General features: G+C 40.8%; 1 pseudogene; it reads left to right on the top strand.

Annotated features, from left to right (window-relative positions):
- The first annotated feature begins 1,102 nt into the window (after positions 1-1,102).
- Positions 1,103-1,221, top strand: LOC134937200 (5S ribosomal RNA; annotated as a pseudogene).
- The last annotated feature ends 12,972 nt before the right edge of the window (positions 1,222-14,193 follow it).

The raw sequence follows: 14,193 nt of genomic DNA, 5'->3' as shown, positions 1-14,193 counted from the left end.
TTGATAGACAACTGGAGTTGTATAAAAATTGTATCAAAGAAAAAGAATATCCAGAGTCAATCCTAGAAGATACTAAGAAAATATTTTGAGAACAGTTCGTGCGCAATACTTATAGCAGCTGGTATTGTCTCAAATACTCCTAGAGGTTTCCTTCAACCCTCACCAACAAAGTGCACAACAATCCTAGAAGAAGCCGTGAGTAAAGCTAAAACCTTGGAAAGATAAAAACTGCTGGAATACAAACAAAGAGAGAGTAATAAGAAAGACTCCACAGCTTTCATCACAACATACAATTGACATGAGACATCCATTAGAAACTCACTCAAGAACCATTGGGGAATTTTACTAATGGACCCGATTCTCAAATAACTTTTACCTCCACGCCCTGAGATTGTCTTTAGAAAATCACGATACCTGAAGGACATTCTTGTCCCCAGCATGTTAACTAATGAACACGAGGAGGGTCGTTCACTACCGAAATGCACAGGGTTGCATAAATGCGGCTGATGCAACATTTGCAGGATTTTACATCCGGTTTGGAAGACATTCACGGGCTCAGGGAAAAAGAAGGAATACAAAATAAAAGATTTCATCAATTGTAATTCTCAATCTGTGATCTATTTATTGGAATGTGACTGTGGAAAACAGTACGTCGGAAAAACAAAAAGACCATTAAAAATGAGGATGCAAGAGCATATCCGAAACATAAAGAACAAGGTGGTATCCCATGCAGTCTCCAAACACTTTAACATCGTACATAAATCTAATCTGGAATCCCTGACCTTTAAAGCTATCGAATTGGTCAAGCTGGGAGAGAGAGGAGGAGACCTAGCCAACAAACTTTCACGCAGAGAAATGTTCTGGATTTTCCAGTTACGGACCCTACATCCTGTGGGATTCAATGAGAATTACGAAATTGCTCCATTTTTATGAAGAATTATCTCACTGAATAGTGAACAGTATCCCTATTTCACATCCCACCTTACCCATCCCATCCCACACTCCTTTTCCCCACTCCTTGCCCACATCCCCATCCTTGTAATAAATCACCCTCTTTAGTTCACCATAAATTGTGACACATGCACGGTTAATGACAAAAAAACTCTACAGTCAAACCACACTAGAAAGGCCCAATCCCGGACGATCTTGGAAGCAAAGCAGTGTTGGGCCTGATTAGTACCAGCAAGGTAGACCACCTGGGAAGATCAGGTACTGTAAATCAGATCCAAAATACCAATGTGCTTTCTGAGTGTCCTAGTAAATGGACCTTTAAATTATTTTATAACCCATAGTGCACATATTCATTACATTACTCATTTTATTACACTTTAATATCATTATTTTATTAATATAGCAAAAATCCCTGATATATATATAAATATATATATATCTTGTAAATAATGAAACTAGTAATTGCCATAGCACTATCACTCTCACTTCCTAATTCCCCAGCATACTATTTAATTATATTATTTTTTCATGTAATTATATCTTCTATATCCTCTATATTTATATTTCTCTTCAATAAGCTGCTATATTGGGTATTTATTATAGTAGTTGTGGTAGTAATATTCCATCATACAATTATTTATATTGTGTTCTCCTCTTTTTACTCATTCCCATGGAAACGGCCTGTGGATAAAGAAGACTGTCCCACAATATGAACAGTATGATCTCCAACAAAATGGCTGTCACTTTAAACCAAATAGGGAGATCTAATAGAAAATGGCCACCGCAATAGAAGATGGACAGCCATAAGGAGCTCAGTCTCCACTTAACTGTGAACAAAGATGACGGCGAACATATGCGCAGTAATGTCCCGGAAGTGGGATGGAAGTGATGCGCTCCTGAATACAGTGTATCCGGATGCCGGAAGTGTGGCGGTAGTGCAGCTGATTCATACTAATAAGACTTTTTAAAGATGTTCCTTGTGCCTTACAAAGCTCTAAAAAACTTGTTTTCTATGTATACTGATATAGTATCTGCCCATAGGGAGGAAGTTTTATTTTAATGAAAATATTATAGTTTAGCAACAATGTTTTTTCTAAAGCAGGATATGATGTCATAATTGAGTTGTGAGCAGTACTAGTATAAATATAAGCCCAGTCCCACTCTGACTTTACCCCTTGATGAAGTCTGTGTGACGAAACACGTTGGGCATTATTGCTGACCTCTGACTCAGATAAGAAGTTATCTTTAATATCTTTTTACGCAGTGTGTATTTACTTTTTATCCCATTTTTAAAAAGTCTTGTATTGTTAAAACTGATATTAAATGTTTCAATATTTAAATATTTATCTCGAAAATTTATTTGAGACACCGCTGGCCGCTACCCCACATCCCTTCATTTTATATATATATATATATATATATATCAATTTGTAATGTCCGCACTCACAGCAGTCAATAGTCACCATAGGGGTGCTCCTCAAGAAAGCCCAAATAGGGACATCCACATATACTGAGTGTATTTCCAGACCACAGATCCAGAATAGAGGGCACTCACCAGTCCAACTTCAATTTAAAGGATTTATTGGTACATCAGAGTCAATTCATAATGTCGACGTTTCGGCTTAAGCAAGCCTTTTTCAAGACAACCAAGGAGACATCTGCTCAGCATACCAAGAATAAGCATACTGACAACCTCTCACGGGCTCCCCTATATACTGCACACAATCAATTAATTATCTTAATTACCGGAAGTGCATTACCCCATTAGCACACCTTAGGTTCTCCATATTATTTCTCTCCATCACCAAACGTCTATACAGTGCACATCGTGTAATCATGACATAGGATACATAGGCATTATACATGTATAACGAACACACATCAATATCTAGACTAATTACAGTACTAACCGGGGTTTCTAACTATCGTTCGTACCGGAAGTATCCTCTTTGCGTTCCACCGGCATCAATGGGCCTATCTCCACCTAACGTCCGTCACGTCATATCCGTCGCGCCGTAGCGCGTGACCGGAAGTGCGATGTATGCGTCTCATAGCGGAACTTTTTTTGCGTTCCATCTATTAGCAACTAGAGGGGCTTCACATTATGCATAATACCTCCAATGGAAATACCATTAGTCAGTAATATGCATAGTTGTCACAGAGCGTATCTGACATTATATAGAGTGTGTCTAACATTATATAGAGGAGCCCATAAGCCATCACCACACCACATTAAAATACACATCATCCTCCCACATTGGATTGTCAGTCACACCATATTAGACCAAATGGGACCAAAAGTGTGTGTCGGGCAATCCATATGGGACATAAATTTTCCGCTATGAGACGCATACATCGCACTTCCGGTCACGCGCTACGGCGCGACGGATATGACGTGACGGACGTTAGGTGGAGATAGGCCCATTGATGCCGGTGGAACGCAAAGAGGATACTTCCGGTACGAACGATAGTTAGAAACCCCGGTTAGTACTGTAATTAGTCTAGATATTGATGTGTGTTCGTTATACATGTATAATGCCTATGTATCCTATGTCATGATTACACGATGTGCACTGTATAGACGTTTGGTGATGGAGAGAAATAATATGGAGAACCTAAGGTGTGCTAATGGGGTAATGCACTTCCGGTAATTAAGATAATTAATTGATTGTGTGCAGTATATAGGGGAGCCCGTGAGAGGTTGTCAGTATGCTTATTCTTGGTATGCTGAGCAGATGTCTCCTTGGTTGTCTTGAAAAAGGCTTGCTTAAGCCGAAACGTCGACATTATGAATTGACTCTGATGTACCAATAAATCCTTTAAATTGAAGTTGGACTGGTGAGTGCCCTCTATTCTGGATCTGTGGTCTGGAAATACACTCAGTATATGTGGATGTCCCTATTTGGGCTTTCTTGAGAAGCACCCCTATGGTGACTATTGACTGCTGTGAGTGCGGACATTACAAATTGATATTAGTGGATCCAGGACTATATTGTTTTGGATTTTTTGTCAAGCACCCGCTGATGAAGCTGAATTATGAAAATTATTTACACTTTTTTTGACTTTTTATAATCTTTCTTCCAGTGATATCTGTATTGCTGCTGGGAGTATGTACTGATGTACAAGTCACACACTGAGGTGATTTGAAGATTGTATATACTTTTATGGTATAGCGTGTACTTCTCGCATTTGTCCAAACTTGTGCCAGATCAGAATATAGTTTCTTTTTACTATGTCTCAAACAGGTGTTAATGTGTTTGACGAGGACTTATTGAGGGCAGCTGAAACCAATTTTTTATCTTTAACTGATGATGACGCGGATAAGATCTATTTTGACCAGATTGAGTTTTCTGAACTACCTGCTGAAACAGTATCTGATTTATATAACAAACTTCTCAGAATGAGAAAACGCGAAACATATCTGGTCCTACATGGCCAATTCCTCAGTGAATATCACCGATCTAAAAAAATACCCAGGGGGTTTAGGGTACATAATATACCAACCCTGGGGAGGTATAATCCCACATTCTGTGCAAAGTGGTGTGCTGTCCTCAATAAGTGCTCGTCTGACCTTATTCTCCTTGTAATAGAGGAAGTAACTAGTGAGCTTAAGAAATTGCGAGTGGAGATTGAGGCCTTTAAAAATTTGTATATGAAAAAAATTGTGAGTGATAAAACAGAACCCTGGGTTGAGAAACTCAAGGGACAGATCGATATGTACCAACAAGAATTACTACAATTTAAACGTAAAAAGTTGGAAACTGTAAACAGTGATTACAAATTACACACTGTGTACAGGTGGCTAGTAGGAAACTCTAATGAGAATAGAGCCAGACGTCCCTTTCGATATCGCCATCAGAGAGTTAATTTAGATGAAGGGAATTCCTCGGTACAATCATCGTCTGAGGGAGAAGCAACTGATTCTAATGACACTAGAAGGGAACGTTTTTTAGGGACAGGCGACTATGTATACCCCCCATTCCGAAGAGGCGGAGGCCGAGGTGCCAACAAAGGAGGGGTGGTAAGTGTAAAAAGAAGAGGTCCGAAACCACGGACTTGAGTACAGTCTTTAACCTGTCCTCATATACCCTTAATGATGCGGAAATGTCAGTATTGGAACTTGGTCTCTCTTTCGTCCCAACAACGACACACGATCCGTTCAATTGGATGATTGATAATTATCGTTTTGGACGTAAATTGAGACTAAGGGAACAATTTGGTAATAAGAGCATATCTAATGAGTCCAATAAATGTAAACAGCTTAGTTACTATGACCCTACATCTCATAATGCCAGTATTAAAACGTTTACACGGATGGTAGAAACAGAGAAGGTGAATAGGGTGAAAACGTCACCTAAATACTTTAACTTATCCATTGAACAAAGGTCGGCACTAAAATCCCTAAGGGATAATAAGAACATCACCATACGTCCCGCTGATAAAGGCGGGGCGGTGGTGATTCAGGATTGGTGCCAGTATGACAGTGAGGTTAGACGCCAACTCTCTGATGAACATACGTATGTGAAGTTGAAGTGTAACCCCATCAACATATATAAGAAAATTATAGATGAGACCATCGATTTGGGTTTTGGGGAAGGTTGGATTGATGATGATGACACAGTTTCATTTTTGAAGGTTGAACATCCTGTCACACCAATATTGTATACCCTGCCGAAAGTCCATAAACGATTGGAGGACCCGCCGGGTCGTCCAATCGTTTCGGCGAAAGGGTCACTTCTTCAACCACTTGCTATTTACATTGACCAATTTTTGCAACCACTGGTAAGCAAAACCAGTAGTTATGTGAGAGACACATCAGATTTTCTGCTTAAGATCAGAGATATTGTGTTACCTGATTCAGAGATATGGCTAGCGACATTGGATGTACAGTCGCTGTATACTGTAATCCCGCATTCAGATGGGATAGAGGCAATTGAACATCATCTAACTGAAGTCCAACACAATAAGCCACCGATAAAATTCTTAACTGAGTTGACTACATTGGTACTGAAACATAATTACTTTATGTATGATAGTGATTATTATGCCCAAATTAAAGGCACAGCTATGGGCTCTAATCTAGCACCGGCATATGCTAATCTATATATGGCGGTATATGAATGTAATCACATATTGTCCCGGTATGCGTCTAAATTGATTAGATATATGAGGTTTATTGACGATATTTATTTACTCTGGTCTGGCACAAGGGACGAATTGACCAATATGATAGACACTCTCAATGGACTGGAGGGACCCATCAGATTTACTTACAATATAGATCAGACCACAGTTACATTTTTGGATGTAACAGTGTGGAAGGAGGGTGCTGGACTTGGTACTACGCTTTTTCGGAAGGTGACTGATCGGAACACCACCTTATTAGCAACCAGTCAACATCCACCTAAGCTAAAAGAAAGTCTACCGATATCTCAGTTCCTGAGGGTTCTTAGAATAAACTCATCACATGAACTTGCTGTACTGCAGATAGATGAGATGAAAACCAGATTTTTGCAAAGAGGGTACTCACCAACAACTCTAAACAGATGTATCAAAAAGGCATATCATCGTTTCAGAAATCCATTGAGCAAAGCTGAGCGGGCTGTGAAAAGTGATCGAATGGTACATGTGAGCACATATGACCACACTTCACACATTACAGGCGACATTTATGAGCAACACTGGCCGATGCTGACATCAGACCCACAATTGAATCTCAAGGGGAGCATCCCCCCAATGAGAGCCTACCGAAGGGGTCCAAATCTGCGCCAGTTGTTAATGCGACCCATGATGCAGCCAACTAAGACCTTTTCACATTGGTTGAGATCAGGGAGAACGGGTTGCTTTAAATGCAAAGGTTGCACAACCTGTAACTCGATGATAAGTGGAAGAGATATCCGACATCCGCACAATGGAACCAAAATTAAGATCCGCTATAATCTTACGTGTATGAGTGCCTTTGTCATTTATGTGGTTATTTGCCCCTGTGGTTTATATTATACTGGAATGACAAGCAGGTCATTCAGGGACAGAATGGCAAACCACAGATACTCGATTAGGACAGCAATTGATACAAAAGAAACTGATAAACCGGTAGCGAAACACTTCCTCCAGTACAATCATCAGGTCTCATCCTTACGGTGTATGGTCATTGACCAGGTTCCGGAATTGGTGCGAGGTGGCGACCGAGTACTCGCACTGAAGAAACTTGAAGCACGTTGGATTTATACATTGGACACTGTCGTACCACGTGGGTTAAATGAGAATAACCCACTGAAATTCTTTATACATTGAAAGTTTGGGTACAACAGAATGTGTCCTATCCTGATTGATCTTTAGCGAGAAGTACATTGAAAACTAGAATATTACATTATTTGAGGTGTACCTATACCATTTATGAGCTAATTTATCAAACTATTAATTAGTTGTTTTAATTTATGTCCCATATGGATTGCCCGACACACACTTTTGGTCCCATTGGGTCTAATATGGTGTGACTGACAATCCAATGTGGGAGGATGATGTGTATTTTAATGTGGTGTGGTGATGGCTTATGGGCTCCTCTATATAATGTTAGACACACTCTATATAATGTCAGATACGCTCTGTGACAACTATGCATATTACTGACTAATGGTATTTCCATTGGAGGTATTATGCATAATGTGAAGCCCCTCTAGTTGCTAATAGATGGAACGCAAAAAAAGTTCCGCTATGAGACGCATACATCGCACTTCCGGTCACGCGCTACGGCGCAACGGATATGACGTGACGGACGTTAGGTGGAGATAGGCCCATTGATGCCGGTGGAACGCAAAGAGGATACTTCCGGTACGAACGATAGTTAGAAACCCCGGTTAGTACTGTAATTAGTCTAGATATTGATGTGTGTTCGTTATACATGTATAATGCCTATGTATCCTATGTCATGATTACACGATGTGCACTGTATAGACGTTTGGTGATGGAGAGAAATAATATGGAGAACCTAAGGTGTGCTAATGGGGTAATGCACTTCCGGTAATTAAGATAATTAATTGATTGTGTGCAGTATATAGGGGAGCCCGTGAGAGGTTGTCAGTATGCTTATTCTTGGTATGCTGAGCAGATGTCTCCTTGGTTGTCTTGAAAAATGCTTGCTTAAGCCGAAACGTCGACATTATGAATTGACTCTGATGTACCAATAAATCCTTTAAATTGAAGTTGGACTGGTGAGTGCCCTCTATTCTGGATCTGTGGTCTGGAAATACACTCAGTATATATATATATATATATATATATATACAAAGGTGGAGGGGCACTCAGTATATAATAGCAGCTGCCGGGGTGCCGTTCCAATGCAGTGTATACCAATGTTCCTATCTACATAGTCAGAAATGGCACTCCACGGTCTTTTCTTAGAAGTCAATGTATTTAATGCCCACCAATGTTTCAAGACCGAAACGGTCTTTTTATCAAGGTGCTGAAAAAATACAAAGTGAAAAGTTCTTACCTTAAGTAACAGTGAAGAGTGAAAGATCCTCCCTTGTAGCCCGCCTTCCGGATGCCACGCATCTTGTTTAAGGGAAATGACGTGACGGACGGACGGAAGGATATATATTTACAGTGGTCGAAGTGGGCTGGTATATAACGGTATTGTATACCGGCACTTCGCCACTGACCCGGAAGTTTTTTTGTAATGAATAATAGCTGTGCAGAGTAAGGGAGCTTGTTCCGGTGACTAGGGGCAGTGCGGGCAAAATATTGGATTCATGCATGGGATGTAGTGGCCAGGGTAGAAGAGAGGCGATGGTCATTGGCCGACTGGAGTGGGCGGGAGGGCATATGTAGGGAGATGAGGTTGGAGATGTATGGTGCAGTGGAAATAAAAGGGGCTTGTATGTGAGGTTGAGGAGTTTGAAGAGGATTCCGTGGGGGCATGGGAGCCAATGTAGGTTTTGTTGAAAGGGGAGTGGCAGATGTGGAGCAGTGGGAGAGAAAGATAAGTCTTGCTGTGGAGTTGAGAACAGATCAGAGTGAAATGAGATGGGAGAGTGGGACGCTAGTGAGGAGAATGTTGCAATATTCGAGCCGTGAGATAATTAGTGAGTGGATAATAAGTTTAGTCGCACTCTGGGAGAGGAATGTTGTGTAGCTGGAATCAACATGATTAAGTGAAGGAAAGGGAAGGGTCAAGAATGACGCCCAGGCAGCGGAGTTGGGGAATGGGGAAGATGATAGTGTTGTCAACAGTGATGGAAATATTTGGGGGGTGGAGACTCTGGATGGGCGAAAGATGATGAGTTCATGTTTTTCCAAGTTGAGCTTCAGTGAGCACTTAGACATCCAGGAGCAGATGGCAGAAAGGCAGCTGAATACCAAAGAGAGTACAGAGGGAGAGAGGTCAGTAGAGGAGAGGTATAGTTGCGTATCATCTGCATAAAGCTTTTAATGGAGGCCAAAGGAGCTTATGAGCACACCCAGGGAAGAGGTGTACAGGGAAAAGAGAAGGGGGCCAAGGACAGAACCCTAAGAGAAGGGTGGAAGGGGGTGTGGTAGAGCCAGACACAGAGAAACATTGCCATACAGCAGTAGCAGAAAAGAAAAGTGGTACAAGATAGAATTGTCCTTAAACTCTCTCACCCACCCTTATGTTTGATATTAAAAAGGACATGCAGTTTAAAAAACCAAGCACTTTTTGTGGTTGAAGTGCTAGGTTTGTTTGGGACCCCACAAAACAAGCTACCAATAGGCTTAAGGCAGCGAAGCTAACAGTGTTGTCATTTATCTCTGCAGTGGCAAGATATTGTCCTCATCATCCTCACCCTCATCAGTTTGTACATCATCCTCACACAATAAATAATTCATCCCCACTGGAATCCACCATTACAGAAGTCTCTGTACTTTGATGTAATTGCTGGTAAAGGTCTTCCCCATGGAATTTCAAGTTCATTTTGATAAACATCCTCTTTTCCACATTTTGAGGAAATATCCTCCTACACTAATCGCTGACAAGGTTCCCGGCTGTGCTGAAAACTCTTTCTGAGTACACACTGGTGTGTAGGCAGCTTAAGTAATGCAAAAGGAATTTTTCGCGGGGTCTCCAAATTGCCATTTTTACTTCCAGTACTCCAAGGGACTCTATTTATACCCTGTTATTTAGATAATTCTCCACCATTTATTGGATGTTGACCATATCAGATGGAGTTATGGAAGAGCTGTCACTAATTTTGGGCAATTATTTTAGACACGACTGGATTTGAAAATGTTGTGTTTACTTCACTGCATCACCACTGGGTCTCGTGGGAAAGCTGAGTTTTTTCCTGGCAGCAGCAGTTGCTGGAGAATCAGAAGGAGGAGATGTCATTTTGGGTACCACTTGAGCTGACAACTTGCTTATCAGAAGCACTTTGCATCTCTAAAGATCTGGATCAGTTGGAACGTAATACTAACAACCCTTGGATCCTTGCTAAACAGATACATTTTTTTTTAAAGTAATTGTTATCTTAAGCATACTCTCATAACAGGTATTTAAATTGTTTGTAAAACTTTGGGGAAAAAACATACATCTCCCAAAGATCACAACAAAGGGGAGCTTTTGTACTGCATTCTAAAGATTGACTAAATGCTGAAAGTGAACTACATGCTGAAAACAATATGAGACATTTCCCCACACACCTTGCAGACATGTGTTATTTCTGCTTTAGAAAGTATAATTTGGAACAGACATAAAACAAAGAACATTCCAACTATGTCTAGTGGCCAATGACCGGAAGTGGACCAAACCAAAAGTGATGTTTGCGGTCACCATCTGAATGTGAGCAGACACGGAAGTGAAGCAAGTGGACAGCTGTTGGGCAATAAGAGGCCTGCAATCAGGTCATAATCTACACATGTATAAAGTCACAATCCAAGAGAGGACATATTATCCTCAGCTACTCTAAAGAAGCCAGTATGTGAAATGTGTTGGAAAGAGGAGCTTGGAGGACACAGGAGCCTTGTCTGGAAACCTCAGTTTTGCCAGCAAAACATTCCCATATCCTGGAGCAGATCCTATTTAGACATCAGAGGGTGAGTCTATTTTATGGATTTAAATTACCTTCTTCAGTGGCACGTGAACTTACCAGAGACTTGAAGGTCACCTCATGGATCTACTATATATTTCTGTTATATTCCTGAGAGATTCACTAATCTATTTTTGGATTAATGGATTAAGGACTCTTTTTTATACCAGATCCCCTCCACCCACCCCTTTTTTGTTTGTTATATCTTTGTATACCGGTATTAGGTATCTTACTGTATATTATATTTTTAACTTTGGATTTTTAGCAATAAGGTGTATATTATATTATGACATTATATACCACTACTTTTTAATTGATTTTATACTCTCAGAGGGTTTTATGCTGGAATATATTGACTTGTTTTGTTATATCTATACTGAGAGATTGGAGGAACAAATAAATTCCATTAGCAGCATACTTCTTTCAGACAACATTGACTCCATCTTTTACTGCAGTCACTACTTCCTTTTTGCTTTCATTCAGATAAAGGCCTTGATCCACAAATCCAACATACTTAGCGGAATCGCTTTGTTTCATCTCCTCCTTCAATTTCTTGAGCTGCTTTTCCATACATCTAATTAAGGGAATCAGTTAAGCTGTCAGTGTCTGAACTAACATCACAGGTGACTATTTTGAATGGGTTCAGCACATTGTATAGCACCAAAAATATTCTCCACTGCTCTGGATTAACATTTTTGGGCCACAGACAGCATCTCCTTCATGCTCTTGTAATTTCTTTCACAATATTTCTTTCACAATATTTGTGGCATTATCAGAAATCACAAATGTTGAGGAGAGTCCATTTTGCTATAACATCCCTTACTTTTTCTAACTGGCTATCAGTGGTATGCCTCTCCGTGAAGCTGATGAGACAGAAAGTAGCCTGTCTCTGAATGATCTAGCATTGTTTGCTAGATGCTGCTGCCATTCTTGCTGCTGAAGGTGATTCACCAACCCAGTGGGCTCTCACAGCCATGTAATCTTTAATTTGCCAAGTTCTGCTTGCTCACATATTGGTGGTTAAGTGGACAGTGGGAAAAATTGCATTTTGCAGGCCAATATTTAGGGTTTGTTTTTTAAACTCCCAGGTGTAATTTGATAGTGGGGACACAGAACCTCTATTACCTGTCTAAAACCCACAGCATTATTAATGGCAGATATTGAATACAGAGCTAATACTATCATAGCGTCAGTGATCCGCTGTACAATTGGGTGACAGCAGTCATGATTGATTCCTTTTGCAAAAGTTTCTTTAACGGTCAGTCATTGTTTAAGAATACTACAGGGTGTTTAAAAAAATGGTAACTGAAACTTGTATCTTAAGTATCTTATGTGTTACAGTACACATTGACAGCAGATATTCCACAGGAACATGCTTGGTGTGTGTAACATTATTTCCAAAGATACGGGACATACAGTAATGGAATGGGGTGCCTTCCCTGGCATCCATAACAAATGGGTTCCAGGACCTATATACCTATATTTTTTATATAATTTTTTTTCAGTAAACCTAATCTGAGTACATTATATATTCTTTCAGTGCCAGAGTTAATAAACTTCCAGTAAGCAATTACTGGTAAGCTTTATGTGTTTTTGTTTTCCTATAAATGAAAATTGATATGTAATAGTTAATACTAAATAAAAGTATCATAAATTTTGTTAGATTTGGAATAAGTATAGTTTTCCTTTAGTATAGTTTAGCATTAGTTTTGTTACATTACTCTGCTACTGTATTTGCCAGTAAGACCAACCAGTTGGCTATGTGCATATATGGTACTATTACCGTTACATCAAGTTGACACTGCTCTCAGTGGCAAACACAGGATTTCTAGGGTTTTATCAAACGCAGTACACAATATCCCACTCTGCGGAACATTGGAACAAGTGCAGGAGTCTGGGGGAGCGGTAGAGGAACCTAGTATAGACCCTGGACATTAATGTAAGCACTGGTCTTTTTATACTCTGTATACTGTGCTGTATGGAATACAGGGGATGCGGTTATGTGACCCACAGTCGGGAGACCGCCGATCACTATACCGATGCTGGAATCCTGCCCAGTGGAGAGCCCAACAGTTAGCATGCTGACTGACAGGGACTATTCCCACAACACCCATAAAGTGTGAATAGAACCTGTGGCGAGTGCAGCAGGCCACTTAGCCTGCTGCATGGTGAGCACAGCGAACCAGCAAGGGGCTTTGTTGTGCTCACCCCCTGCAATCTAAACACTGAGATCCTGGCATCGGTATGATGACCGGCGGTATTCTTACCGCTGGGCACCCGTACCCAACCCGAATGCACTATTAATATTGAACACTATATATGTTCTATACTATAGGCTGTATCAAACATTTAAATTATAGAAATAAGTGGTCAGGAAAAGGTCAAACATACCAAAATAAATAAATACACAAACATAACAGAGCCAGTACTGCACTTTCTAAGCACTCATTCTCCCACCTCATGGTAAGGCTCCTGTCTCTTCTTCCTGGTAACTACTCTCTGGGCTAGTGCACTAACTGAGGACTTAGATCCACACACACAGGAAGCTTGGTAGAAGAAGCTGCTACCACTGGGCATGCGTCGAAGCTCTGCTCTGTCCCATAAACTGCATGATGTGGCGGCAGCCTACCTTAATAATTGTATTATATACCAATGCTATTGGGGGTCATTCCGAGTTGATTGCTAGCTGCTTTTGTTCGCTGTGCAGCGATCAGGCAAAAAAATGGCACTTCTGCGCATGCGTATGCGGCCCAATGCGCACGTGCGCCGTACTATTACAACAAACTGTAGTTTCACACAAGGTCTAGCGAAGCTTTTCAGTCGCACTGCTGGCCGCAGAGTGATTGACAGAAAATAGGATTTTGATTACCTACTGGTAAATCCTTTTCTCCTGGTCCATAGAGGATGCTGGGGATGACATCAAGACCATGGGGTATAGACGGGTTCCGCAGGAGACATGGGCACTCCAAAGACTTTTCATTGGGTGTGAACTGGCTCCTACCTCTATGCCCCTCCTCCAGACCTCAGTTGTAGGAACTGTGCCCAGGGAGACTGACATTTCGAGGAAAGGAATTACTTAACTAGTGGTGAGATATCTACCAACTCACACCCTCAACCATGCCGCACACATGGCATTCAACATAACACACGCCAACAGGCATGAACTAATTGCAGCAACATGCTGAAACCAAGATAACAC

The sequence above is a fragment of the Pseudophryne corroboree genome, chromosome 6, assembly GCF_028390025.1.
Source record: "Pseudophryne corroboree isolate aPseCor3 chromosome 6, aPseCor3.hap2, whole genome shotgun sequence".
Classification (NCBI taxonomy): domain Eukaryota; kingdom Metazoa; phylum Chordata; class Amphibia; order Anura; family Myobatrachidae; genus Pseudophryne; species Pseudophryne corroboree.
Note: the sequence above shows the minus strand (reverse complement) of the source record. Positions and strands in the feature narration are given on the sequence as shown.